The sequence below is a fragment of the Peromyscus leucopus genome, chromosome 10 (assembly GCF_004664715.2).
Source record: "Peromyscus leucopus breed LL Stock chromosome 10, UCI_PerLeu_2.1, whole genome shotgun sequence".
Lineage (NCBI taxonomy): Eukaryota > Metazoa > Chordata > Mammalia > Rodentia > Cricetidae > Peromyscus > Peromyscus leucopus.
Window position 1 is genome coordinate 36,999,793 of NC_051071.1, and position 14,565 is coordinate 37,014,357.

General features: G+C 40.1%; 1 protein-coding gene across 4 annotated transcripts in view; it reads right to left on the minus strand.

Moving 5' to 3' along the window:
* The window catches only part of Kcnip4 (potassium voltage-gated channel interacting protein 4), a 1,082,012-nt gene that overhangs the window by 211,514 nt on the left and 855,933 nt on the right, over positions 1-14,565 (minus strand). The window lies entirely within an intron of this gene.

A 14,565-nucleotide genomic window follows, 5' to 3' on the forward strand; every position in this document is an offset into this window, starting at 1 on the left:
ACACACACACACACACACCCTTTTGAAACAATTCCTATTAAAAATACAGATGCTGGAGTTGGTGGGTTGGCTAAGAGGTTAAGAGCACTTACTGCTTCTGCTGATGACCTGGATTCAGTTCCCAGAAACCATATGACATCTCGAAACTGTGTTCCTCCTGTTTCAGGGGATCCCACACCTTCTTCTGACCTCTTTAGGCACCAGCTTTGCATCTCCTACACACACACACACACACACACACACACACACACACACACACACACGATAAACAGTTATACCCATAAAATAAATAAACCTTTAAAAAATGAAGTTGCATAAAAAAGAGGCAAAATCAACTTCTTGGAGATCTAAGGATTCAGGTAAAAAAACAAAATTACTTTAAATCTCTAAGCTTACCTAATTTCTGTCAGATTTAGTAATACTAGGATGACCCATTAAGAAATTAAACAGATATGAGGAAAAATGTATTCTCTCAGTTAATCGAAGGTAAGAAAAGTAAGCCATGAGTATGGCTGGCATTTTGGGGGAGCTTCCAATGAAGAAAGAGGCCTAACACATGTCTTTATAAATGAGTTTGAGAGTATAAAGCCTTCCCTGCAGGACGAAGGGTGTCCACAAACTGTTGATTAACTGGGCAGTAATTAGAAGAGGCCTCTTAACATCAGAATTCGACAGAAAAGCAATGGGACAGACAATGTTGACGTGAAACTTTTTGGGTCTCTTCTCATCAAAAGATTTTTTCCACCACAATAATGGAAACTGTTCACCCTCAGGTGTCTCTATTCTATTCAAAACTACTTCTCTGCCCTGAGATATTGAATGCCTTTTTATCTTGCAATTCCTAGGTTACACTGAGGAGCTACTTGTATGGTCTCCATGGGAATTATCTGGCCAAACAAGCCTCATGCTTTCACTTAGCTCAGGGATCAGTCTGAAAGGTTGCTAAATGTGTCTTTAATGGATTTTTCAAAAATACATATATGGATGTCCATTAAACAATTAAGCAACACAACCTTCCGATCCGAGTGCTCTCTTGAATGCATAAGGATGATCACATTTTAAGACAGTGAATTGAGGGGGAACTCCCTTGCATCTTAAGAAACTTGCAGCAACATTACACAATGTGTTATTATAATAGTTTTTAGGTGTCTTATGATCAGAGCATGTACATTATGGAATCATCATAAAAAGAAATCATCTGGTTATTAAGATGTCTAATAAACTTTCATTTGAAGGTCAACTTTTGGTGACATGCAACTTTCCTCCTCCTCTTTCCCCTTTTATTTTCCTTCCCCCTTCAATCTCTTCCCCTCCCTTAGTTCCCTGTTCTTCCCTCCCCTTCTTGTCTCCTTTCTAACTTAAACTGCATGGGTTCCTGGTTTGTTATTCTTCCAAGAATGCAATTTCTTATCTCTTTTCACATCCTTTTGCATGTGGCCTCTCTATAAAAACTGTTACATACCACCTTGCTGGTTTCACTTAGGACAGAGATTCTCCATGATAATAATGATTATCTTTTTTTTTTTTTTTTTTTTTTTTTGGTTTTTCGAGAGAGGGTTTCTCTGTGTAGCTTTGTGCCTTTCCTGGAACTCACTTGGTAGCCCAGGCTGGCCTTGAACTCACAGAGATCCACCTGGCTCTGCCTCCTGAGTGCTGGGATTAAAGGTGTGCACCACCAACGCCCGGCATGATTATCTTTTGATTTACTATATTATAACCAATATATGAGTAACTCTGAGCCCCTACTAATTGGCATACGATGTACTGTGTGCACTATACAGACTGTCTCTATGAACTGCCGTAGTATCCCATAGAGATAGTTAATATTAATGCTTATATTTGAAGATACTGAGATACAAAAGCTTAAGTAAGTGTACCAGCATCCTTTGTAGACCAGGTTGGCTTTGAATTCATAGGGATCCACCTGCCTCTGCCTCCTGAATGCTGGGATTAAAGGTGTGCACCCATATTCCCAGCTAAAAGATTTTTTTTCTTCTAAATGTGTAGCTGGGGATGTGAATATACAAATTAATTACTGAATAAATGTGTGTTTTTTTGTGTGTGTGTGTGTTTGTGTGTGTGTGTGTGTGTGTGTGTGTGTGTGTGTGTGTGTGTGTTTTAAGTAACTGTTCCAGAACTCCATGCCAGATATGGAAGAACTGGGGCCTGGCCTCAAGATTCCTCACTCAAAATGCAGAAATCATATATGTGAAGGAATGTATGTGTTCTGTGTGAACACTATCTTTAAAATAAATCACGTCGGGCAGTGGTGGCACACGCCTTTAATCCCAGCACTTGGGAGGCAGAGGCAGGCAGATCTCTGTGAGTTCGAGGCCAGCCTGGTCTCCAAAGCAAGTTCCGGAAAAGGCACAAAGCTACACAGAGAAACCCTGTCTCGAACCCTCCCCCCCCCCAAAAAAAAAATCATGATCCATTGCACAATGATAAACATGTTTTATAACATGTCACTGATCTTTAAAAACATAAGATGTCGTTAATGCCATCCTGAAGTCTAAATGTTTATTCCTTCCTTTAGCAGGGTTAAATGAAAAATAAGAAAGAAACGATTTCAGGAAGGGGCTCCAATAGAAGGAGGAGGGAGAGAACTTGGAGGGAGTGGAGAGAGAATCAGAAAGGGGGAAGGGAGACATGTAAGAGAAGAAAGAACCAAATGTATGGCTGGCTGTGAGACATTCAAGAACCTGGAAATGAATGGGGCTTGCTTTGGACTTAAGCAATCCACTGATCACCCAGCTGTGGTCTAAAGCAGGAATAAACAAGGACTACAGAAAAGGCAACAGGCAGACAATTATTCCTCTCTAATTAGTTTTACTTTCTTGCTCCAACGGTGGCTAGAGTCCTTGTAGCAACACACACAGAGAACCTGCTCAGTTTGGCTTTCTTAGCAACTGCTTCACGTGGCCTTAGGAAAGGAGCAGAGGCTTTTTAAAAAACAGAGTGGATGGCATCTCCATGGACACTACACTAGCCATGCTGGGTTTAGTTCTATCTATAAGGTCTGATTTTAAGTAGAGGCACATCCCCACTCACAGAGTCCTGGCTGCCTGGATTCATCATACCCATGCCATCAGCTTTATTTTCTCAGTTCTTGCATGCATGATGCTCAGAGCCCGGAGAGTGTTCTTCACACCGCATTACCTCATTCCTTGCACCAGAGCAGGGCTTTGGGAAATTGAACCCAGCAAGCTTAGCCTTAAATGCGTTCTAAATCTGCAGAGATAATGAGCAATGTTCTGGATTATACTTTGTTTTATAGACTTGTAAGGACTTCATGGAATAGTTTGCAAAATCCTCGAAGTTCCTTTTTCAAAATGTTTCCAAATCCTCTTGTTTTCCATGTCTTCTTTCCTGATTGCCTTCTCTCCCTGCTTTTCCTATGCCATCTCCATTGGTAGTGAGCATACAAGCATGTGTGAAGAAAGACATAGTTATCATGGAGATCATGTTTCTGTTCTGTTGTGTCAGAGTGAATGAAACCCATGAGTCATGTCCTCTCTCTCTCAGAGCTGAGAGCTGCCCACCTTCTCCACTCATGTTGAACAGAGGACTGAGAGAATGGATGATTATGGAAGATCCACTGGGACACAGGAAGTGGGTCATAGTCATGGCTGACATTGATTCTCTTGGTGTGAGTTCTCTGGGGTTATTGGCTGAGGCCTGATAGCAAGGTGGCATAGCTAGGACTTTGGGCCTCTTTGACCTATGTCAACAGGAGTTAAAATACATATATGCTAGCTATTTCACAAGCAGGAAAGAAATGCACACTACAGAAGAATGAAATTCTAGAGAGAATATCAGAGAAATTGACCTCAAAATGAAGGCGTGTGAGGTTGTCATGAAGGATAGACTAATATTACTTTTTTCTGTGTTACTGCTTTTAAATGTTGACTGTCATAACTCAAGAGCATCAAAGGAGGCATAGCTTCCAGGATCCATTGGGAAGTAGCAGCCAGTGATGCTGGAGCTACCTACGAATGAGGAAATGGACCGAGTCTTACTTTTAAAAATATTTACTTGTTTTTCTTTTGTGTGTATGGAGGGTTTTGCCTTCATGTATGTCTGTGCATCACATGCATTCAGTGCCTGCAGAGGCCAGCAGAGGATGTTAGATATTCTGAAATTGGAGTTACAGATGTTTGTTAACTGCCAAGTGCTTGGGAACTGAACCTGTGTTCTCTGGAAGAGCAGTCAGTGTTCTTAACTCATCACTCATTCATGATCACCCAAGTCTTAATTTTAAAATTAACCAGCAAAACAAAACAAAACAAACAAACAAAAAAACAAATGTGTTCAACCCTTCCTCTTCAAATGCAGAAGCTCTGGAAGTAGAAAGAGTCTCTTTCTTCTTGAAATATCTTCATGACATGTCTCCTCAAACTTAGCATCCCAGCTGATCTCTCTCCGGTTGCTTATTTTCTGTGAGTGTAATGCTACAAATGGATAATGCTATATCCATTTTATATTGCTGCTATGACAAATCACTCCAGGTTTTGTTGTTTAAAACAACACAGATTCATTATCTGAAATTCTGAAGCCAGAGTCTGAACTGGCTATCACTGGCTAAAATTATGGTAACGGTGGGGTGGCCTGTATTCCTTGAGCAAGCTTAAAGCAAGCATCTACTGTCTTTCTTTCTCTAGTTTCCAGAAGTTCCAGACTGTCTTAGCTTTTGGTGGTCTCCTGGGAGATCATCCTGTGAGTCTTTTCCACCTTGCATCATCACTCAGACATGAACTGTTCTGCATCCCTGGCCACCATGTTTGTTTATATATCAGGTCTACAGAATAATAAAGAATATAGTACTTTCTTTATGATCACCTGACTGACAATTTTAATTTCACCTGCAAACCTAAGTACCCTTTACTGTATGACCTAAAATATCCCCAAGTTTTAGAAATCCAGATGTAGATATTTTTAGGGGGACTATTATTCTGCCGACCATACAAAGAGTGGTAATCCCAAAATTATTTTGACAAGAAATATTTCTTTAAGGAAGAAGATAGTCTAAAGTACAATCCACACATAGTGACTCTACTGCATTAGGAAAAAGAAAGCTCATTGGGATAATGGTTCATGAAAGTGTGTATGTATGTGTGTGTGTGCAGGAGTGCACTGGCACGTGCACATGAGTGTGTAGTACATAGAAAGATAATTGTCTCCCAGAAGGAGAGGGTAACTTTAATTAGCCATCCTATCTCTGAACTTTCGTATTTACACTTTGAGATATTAGGAAAGGAACACTCTACCATTTAGAGAATATACAAGGCAATGCATAGACAGAAGAACATTGTACTCCCGTGCTAGTGGTCAGACATACCTGGAGAAGAGTCTAGAAGCAAAGTAAGTTTCAGGAATATCCCATGAGCTATGCATATGTATGAAAATGATAAGATTCCTTCTTATGCAGTGTCTAGGAGGATCACAGGTGATAGGGGAGGCACAGTTACTTCTTAGCTGGAGAAAGAACTCTCACACAAGACCCTAATTAACTGTCTCAGACATCCTAGGATAGATAAAACTAGAACTGAATTAAGTGCTTCAGCTACAGAGGTTTTCAGTTCCAGCTAAAACGTGCAGTGTAGCGAGTAGTACAGATGTTCAGTTGCTAACATTATTTGCTTGGCAGACATTAGGACCCATGTTCGAAACTCAACAACTATATAAAGATTTTCAGGCACATGAATAAATATCAGTAGCCTTGCTGGCCCATCAACATAGCTTAAGCTATGAGCTTCTAGTTCAGTGAGAGACCCCATTTTATAGGAATAGAGTTACAGAAGACAACTTGTGTCTTACTCTGCTATTATAATGGATGCACATCATGGGCATGCATATAACCCTGCACACAGGCAGACACACACACACACACACACACACACACACACACACACACACTCACACACTCACACACACACACACACACACACACACACACACACTGTCATGCACACACATACCACATTCATCTGAGTGTGAGACAGTCCTAAACCATGACATCATGAATTTTTCCAATGGTCAGAGAACTCTCCTTAGAGACAGCATACTTTGTCCTAAGAATGCCACCTTTAAATATGTTGATTTCTTACACAGTTCAGTTAAAAATCCAGTTTAACTCTGCCAACATCTGCATGTACCAATGCTCTTAGGGTAGTTTTGCCTCTATTTGTACTTTTACAGGCTCTGTCTCATCGTGTCTTATAGCAGTCTATTTTAAAAATGAGAACATTGCATCTATGAAGGTTTGTTTTATTCAGGTCAACAACAGCAGAAAAACTGGGTTTAACAAGCAGGTAATTCTGGCTCCCTGTCCATGTTTCATCTTCTTTTTTCTTCTCTTGTGTGTCTAGGGAGCCTTTTATCTTGCTGATTGCTGTAGTGCTTTTAACAGGGGACTGGTACAGTGCCTGACTCACAGCTTTGTCGCTTTGTCAGGGCAACCCATGGATTTGGTGCTGTCAAAGCATTTGGGCAGGGCAGAGGGCATGTTAAGTCTTCTACTGGTCAGAACAATGAGAATGATTTCCAGTACCCAGATCAGAGTTCTTTCTTTTATATCCATGTTTACACATGAGGAAGCTATGATTTGGAATAGTTAAGACACACATTACAAAGCTGGGAAGCCGCAGAGCAAGCTAGGAACCTGCTTCTGCTAGGAGAGTCTGTTCTCAGAACACAAGCCAGAGTCACAGTGGGTTGTCAGCCTCCAACCTCCCTTGGATACTCCATCCTTAGCCTCCTATCAAGGCAGAGCTTAGCAACTACAGATGTGTTGTTGCTCAGTCTCTGGAGAGCTCTTCGGGTTCCGGGAAGCTGGACCGAGGAGTAACCCACTTCTCTAAGGTCTTTTCCTTCACTGACTTTCTGCTTCATTTCATTTCTGCTTTCAGTCATTCCTCAGAACAACTCATACTTATTCTGTCCCATGTGTAAGACATGCAAGAGCTGTGAGAGATAAAAATAATACCCTAGAGCTTAGAGGTTAGATGGAGAGGTAAAGAGAGAGATATATTGCTGACATCAGGGTTAGTGTGCATGAGAAGATCTGTTTAAAGTGCAGTGAGATTCCAGAGGCAGCAGATGAGCTGTAAAGAAGGGAGGTGGGCATCTATCAGAAAGTACATGGAGTCTGCCTTGGACCAAGAATGGCAACTCAACCCTTCCTCTTAATGACGTAACCATCATTCATTCAGTATTCACTATATGGTGGAACACCCAGGCCATCCTATTCTTATGCACTCAACACACCCTGGTAGCTCCACCTCAAAAACATAAGTTGTATCTGATCACTTCTTACTAATATGCTAACATGACCCTTCCTGTGTTCCAGAGCTACATGTGGCAAGCTGCCATGTAACAAACACCTGTCTGGCTATAGTCACACTCACACCTGTACAGTTTTCACAGCAGCCAATTTGAAATGAATGTTCTTTGTGTAAATTCCATGCTGATAGCCCTCTGGTAGCTCTTAACTGCATGTGGATTTCTCACCACACCCACTATGTTCTGGGTCCTTCTTAGTAACATTTTAGTCCAGTTTTACTACCTATGATTACTACACCCTCTGTCTGTCTCCTTGTTTCTGACTTTCTGTCTGTCTGTCTCTCTCTCTCTCTCTCTCTCTCTCTCTCTCTATATATATATATATATATATATATATATATATGTATATATATGTATATTATATAATATTACACACACACACACACACACACACACACACACATACATACAAACTCCTTCAGGTTTTGGAGTCAATCATGATGATTGCTATTTTGGCCTTTGTGATTCAGAGTCTCTCTGTACACAGTGACCCCTCTGTCAAATTTGTTACCTTTTTAATTTTTTTCATCACTTGCTTACAGGATCAACTCCATGCAAATTATTCTGTGTCACTATTGCCCAGTTACACTCCATCAAATGTCAGTACTTCTATTTGCGCATCATTTCCCACTCTTTCTGAATTCATCCAGTTTTAAAAATATTTTAGCATATTCATTTTCTATCTCTTCTATTTGTATAGATGCTACCTGTATGCTGCCCTCTTAGTAACTCGTGACATCATGCTGCCTCTAGCATCTAGAGAAGAGCTTGCTGGTGATAGAGTTACCATAATGAGTTGTTGAATGTTTACATGGCAGAAGATGAATTCTTTTCTCATATAGGGCTTCACATGTATACCACATGGATTCTATCAGCAATGGTCCAAAGTTGAGATTAGCAATTCTCTTTCCACCGACCCTCCTGCTGATTTCTAATCCCTCTCTTTGCTGCTGCCTCTGAAATCCCATTGCACGTTAAACCAACTTTCCCATGCACATTCATCATTTTTTTAGAATCAGCAGTTTATGTACCTCCTCTATCTCCCCTTCTAGACTTGCACTTAATATGAAACCCAAGAGATTTAACATATGATAGAGCCTAGATGATAAACCTCATGTATCTACAAGAAACTTTAATAAAGATGCAATGTGCAGTCCAGGTGAATAAGACACACGTAGTTGTGCCCTTTTTGCTTCATATATTTATAGTAAAAATTAAAGTTAACCACAACAACCTGAGAACAGAGAAAAGAAGCAAGAGGACAGAAGCCCTGTAGATAGGCTATTCCCAATCTGATGTAGAGACCATCAGTCACACTGATGGAAAAATGAAGCTAACAAAAGATTGTGAAACTCAGGCTGAAGTCAGCAGGCATCAAGGAGCATCTTAGCTGGTTGTAAAACAAAGGGCAATTGCTTGCCAGAGTTTCACTGGTACTAATTAGTGAAATGTATAAGGTGGTTGAATATGTTGAAAATAAGTTGAGCTAACTCATGGACTCGAAGAAGGATGGAAGCATCAAGATTTAGAAAGCAGCAGAACAGAGGAACTCAATTAGTTGAGTGTTAGTCTCCCATCTATCTCAGCTAACCTTACAGTGCTTATTTCTATCAGTGCATGCATTCACCTCCAACTTTCAAGCATTAAAGAGGATGATCCTGTTTGTTGTATTCGGTGTCAGACAAACGCTTAGATCAATCTCTATGTTTGATAGGTCACCTAGTAAATGAGAGCACTGGGAACACACTCCTATGATCACCACCTCTAGGGGTGAATATCCAGATAGCCACTCCATCACCTTCTGTGAAGGGGAATAATATTACATTTGGGAAACCATCAGAGAATCCAAGGAGAGATTAGCTGATGATTTAAAATGTGGATCCATGCCTTGAGAAGAGAGTCAGAGTTAGAGATTAAGCCCCTCATGTAATGGTAATAACTGAAGTGACAACGGTGAATTCAGAATTCATAGTGAAGATGTACACAGGTGGGAAACCAAATAAATGTCCTTCTAGGAGAAAAGGTAGATAACTGGGTGCAGGCAGAAGTCCTGAGAGAGGCCCACAGAAAGTTTAGCAAATGCTGTTTCATGAGAATCAAGACAAAGGAGGTAATGGCCCATTATATCAAACATAGAAATATTACCATCTTTCAACTTATGTTGTAACCCTAGGGCCAATTTGTTGTGACAAGTTAATGCATGAGGGCTCCTTATAGGTCTCTCTATATGTGCATGTGACTAAAGGACCAGCAGGGAAGAGAAAACATTATGGTTAAAGGCATGTTCAAATGTAACACAGTAAACGCTTACAGCCATAATATAGATACCTTATTAGGTTTATTGTCTCGTATCACTATTGCTTGTATTTATATGTTTAAAGGAAAATATAAGAGGAAGTTTATCTTAATTGTAGTAGTCCTCCAGTTTTAATTGGCAGAAGCCTAGACTTTTCTTCTACATTTCTTTTTTTTTTCCAATATTCCAGTTTCTCTCAGTGTATTTTCAGTGACAGAGTATGAGGTCATGGCCTTAGATATAAATAAGATTAGGAATATTTTACAAACAGATATTCAAGAGAGGATACTGAATATTTTAACCAGTGTGTTTAGTTGCATAATTCATGGGATCAATTATACACTGCTTATGATTTTGCATTCTACTCAAGGCAATTCAAAAAGTGCTAGTGGTGTATGGCAATATATAATTGAGGTAGCTCTTGTTCTCTGGGCATCAATTGACAGCTAGGAAATGCAGAACTGGGAAAGCAGTTGTGAGATGTTACACCAAGAGGAAAAGTTGTTCAGCATTGGAACCCATTGAAAACATGTCACAACTGAAAGATTACCTAGAAAGAAGCCTCAGTGCAGCTGCCATATGAAGGAAGAACATGTGTAGCAAAAAGATGAGAAAGTATGTTACATGTAGGGAGAAAGTGGGCAAAGGAGCTTATGGCCATGGGAGAAAGCACACTTTCTAAAACATGGCAACAGCTCATTGTCCCATATAAGATTGCTTTGGGAGAGACAACCAAGAAGAAGAGTTGTCTCAGGAAAATATTCTACCTCAAGGTATGTGGTGGTTCCATAGGCAGGACCAGCCCAGAAAGGCTATTCGAAGGCCATTAAGAGCATTAGGTTTTCTTTCTTAACACTAAGAGGACTGGGGGACCATTGAATAGTTGTAAACAGAGCATCAAATCATACGTTGGACAAGTCATTATGGCTGCTGTATTCAAAATTGGTTGGGGTAAAGGTATGAGGGTTAGTGAACTAAAGGCAAAGAGACTAAGGAAAAGGAGCTTCCAAGAAGCCAGGTAGGAAGTGAATTGGAATGCCATTGGCTACATGAGGAGAGTAGGATGAACACAGAGATACAGAAGCAACTGAACCAATAGGCTCTATAAGCAATTAACTGCAAGGGATAGAAGAGAAAGGACTACATGGTGATGCTTTCCTTCCATCTCCAGTTGAAAGAGGTTATTTGTAAAGTAAAGACTGGAAAACCAGATGATAAAGTGATGTGTGCAGTTCTGTACCAACAAGGGATTAGGGAATGTGCATCACGCCAAAGCATGTGTTAGTAAGACAGCTCCCTCTTTCCAGAGTGCTCATTCCAGCATGCAGTCTTCAGGGAGTGGTGCAAAGGAGAATTCAGTAAGTTGCATGAAATCATATGATAATTTGTTGTTGACCATTTGGCTTTTACTGGGTAGACTATTTCCACCTCCTCCAACTTTCTCTGGATGATGACTTCCCCGGGTAGGCAAACAGCAGCTATTCCAGATTTCCTGTATAGGAGGACCTGTGGTTCCCATATAAACCAAGAGTAAACATGTTTGGTCAGTTCCCAATATCTCACTGTGAGCCCTCTGATCAAAACACCCATCCTGTTCTTCCTGGCTGATGCATCCAAATGATCAGCTTATGCGCTTGCTTCTCCATAATCTATTCTGTGGAGAGAAAGGTCAGGGCAAATCCTTTTCAAGTGTAGTCAAATGATCATGAGGTGTATCTGTGTAAATTCTCCAATAGGTCTTACTAAAAAAAAAAAAAAAAAAAAAAAAAAAAAGTTTTGTTTGGGCTTTTTTCTCTTTTTGTCTTATTGATAGTTTGTCTGATTTTTATTTCCATTCTTGTGGGTTTTTTTGTGGAGTATTTTTGTATTGATTTGTTTTTATTTTTGTTTCTGGGGGTTTTTAGTTTCCTTTTTGAAAGAGAGTGAGAGGTATATAGAGAGAATACGTACAGCAGGTTGGATGGGGAAGGGAAGGGGACCTGGAAGGGGTAGAGCAAGGGAGAAACATGATCAAAATACATTGTATAAAAACAATTAATAAAAAAGGAAATAGCAACAACAAAAATAAGATGTCACTTACAATGGAGTATGAGATGACACCTGTCTGGTTTCATCTATTGTTATTCTGACTTTTGCTCACCCTGACCCCACAGATTTCCTTACAGTGCCTTGATTATAGTAGACACACTTCCATTTCAGGGCCCTTGTGCTCAGAGATCTGTTGACCTTGAATTTGGTAAGCCTGAAAGGTACTTTAGTCAAAATTACAGTCTTGTATTTCCAATTCTAACCCAGCTCTTTAAATTCCTTCATATTCCTTATCCCTTAACACAGTGATATAGACCATGAATTGCCTCCACTCATGAACTTTTCTCACTTGACTCTAAATGCCACTGGGCAGAATTGTTGTCAGCTTCATCCGTGGTCCCCAGCACTGAGGGCAAACTTGACATGCAGCCAGTGTTTTTATTTTCTTGTTGTTTTTTTCTCTCCCCCCCTTTTTTGTTTTTATGATGCAATGACAGTTGGTAAAATATCTATGCAAACTAATAAATATTCACTTTCATAATTACACTTTATTCCACCTTTAATGAACACAAATAGAGGTAATACATCACTCTTGTATATTCAGTATTGAAGTGTAAAAAAATAAAATGATTCCAAATTTTCTCTAGGGAAAAAAAACACAATTGAATTTCATGAGACATTGCTAATGGAGACACTAAAACATACTCAAAGTAACTTAAGGTTTTGGAATGCTAACATGATTAACCTGCCCTGCCTAGAAGGTGGGTGCTGGAGTGGAGAGCACCTGATGTTTCTAAGTGCAGAGAGGTACCCTGGAGATTTCATATTGGGGCTGGGTGGAGCAGAATTTTTTTTTTTTTTGCCTAATTGAAGGAGAGGAAAGTAGGGTTTTTAAGTGTCACCTTTTCAGCTGCTTGCTGCCTCCTGCAGAGCAGGGGCTGTGGGAGAAAGGGAATGAGGTAATGAAAGAAGAGCTAAGTATTGTATATTCCTTAGGAAATGGTGACAAGAATTTATGGAGTGCCTTCTTTGTTCAAGATAAGGTGGTGGCAAATCTCCTATATGCATCCTATTATCTGTCAGGATTGCACTGTGAGTTGTATATTATCTGTACTTAACAGTAATAAGGAAACTGAGCGGTTTAAAAATGGCTTCTCCTTTTGCAAAGAAACTTGTTAGAGCTGAGATCTAATTGAATCTGAAAGGCTGGGACAGTGGCTCCTCCATGCCTTGCTTGCCTATTTGTTTTCTCACCTCTCTTTCCTCTGGGCACCGAGTGAAAGGCTATTCTCCTTAGGTACAATCTTAACAATGGTAAGTTCACTTTCAAGTTCCTTAAAACCCTTTCTAGCAGGTTGTGCAGATGTCAGAGTTGGAAGCAGGAGCAGGGAGCCCTCACTGCACACTTAACAAATAAAATTAGGAATAGGCCATGTTTCCCTCTTCTCGGAGGAGATAAATAGATGGCATTGTTGATTCCTTCCACTCATTTCGTGCTTCATCTTTGCAGAAGGCACTGGGCTATATTTTCTTTCTCCTTGAAAATACAAAGGCAGCACGGTTTTCCCCTGCACAAAGTAAATGATGATTCCCATAAGCCAATTTCTCATCTCAGACACAACAGCTTTCACAGAGCATTCTGTAAGCACTAAGTATGACTGCAAACACATCAGCCAAGGCAAACTGCAATTTTTATCAAATAAATCTGGGACTATGATTTTTCAGAAATTTATATTCTTATCTAAGCATATGCTGGCAAAAGCCAGCAAGGGGAAAGGACTGCACATGATGACGTTTTCAGTGCTTCCCCATACAAAATGCAATAGGAATTAGACAAGGCATGCAGTTTCGGCATTTGCACCCTTTCTGTCTCTACAGTTGACATGTCTAAGGAAGCTGAGAACATTTCCTAACCAGTTCAGAATGCATTTATCTGCAGCAGCACAATTCAAATTACAACATTAGCAACACATGGCACATTTTCACAGTGTGAGTCCCTGGCCATTCTAGACCCACTGAATCAAACTCTCAAGGGTCAGCATAGCACTCAGTGCTTCAGCAGTGTTATGGGTGATTCTGATACAAGCCAACATTAAAGCCGTTCCAACGAAAGGGACTAGTTAGTCCCAGAGGTATAGGTTCAAGTCTCTGGAGTATCAAGTGGTGGGGACTTGTTTTGGGATGAGTCATTTGACATCCAACTCATATCTGAGTTTTTTTCCAAGTCAACACAAGACCATAACATTGATTCCCCATTACTAACAGTTGTATAAATGCCCCCTTACTGAGAAAGACTCAGCAACTGTTCTTGCCTATTCTTCTCTCTCCTAATTAGTATAATAACAGCTGAATGTCACCACTGTTCATACACACTGTCTTGAGTTTGACATATGTTTGATCTACTGATGTCCCATAGTAGCAATTGCGCCCACTTTAACAGTTACATAACTTTACTAATATCACAAAGGAAGTTAATGACAGTGCTAAGATGTGAGTCTGGGACAGAGTAAAAACTGCATGCCCCTTCTTTCCTTTCTGCTGTCTCTTTCCAGAACTGTTAGCTTTCAACAAGGAAAAGAAAACAGAAAATAACCCTGCGGTCCACAAGGTGGGGCTAGGAAGGTCTCATTTCTAGGGGCACTGTTTGCTTTAAGTATATAAAGCAATTACTTTGAATACCTTTAACGCATGTATTGATTTCATATAAAAGCCACTTTACCTAGGAATGATCAATAAGCAACAAGGCTTGTAGTTGTACTACACTGCTGATTTATTGACAATTCTGAAATGTGTTGTTCCTGGAGAAAGGACACCGAAAACAGAAGCAGAAGAGAACTTGGAGACTATTTGCTTTAATTGAAGGCAAACAGAAGTTTAAAACCACAGTAGTGGAGTGATTA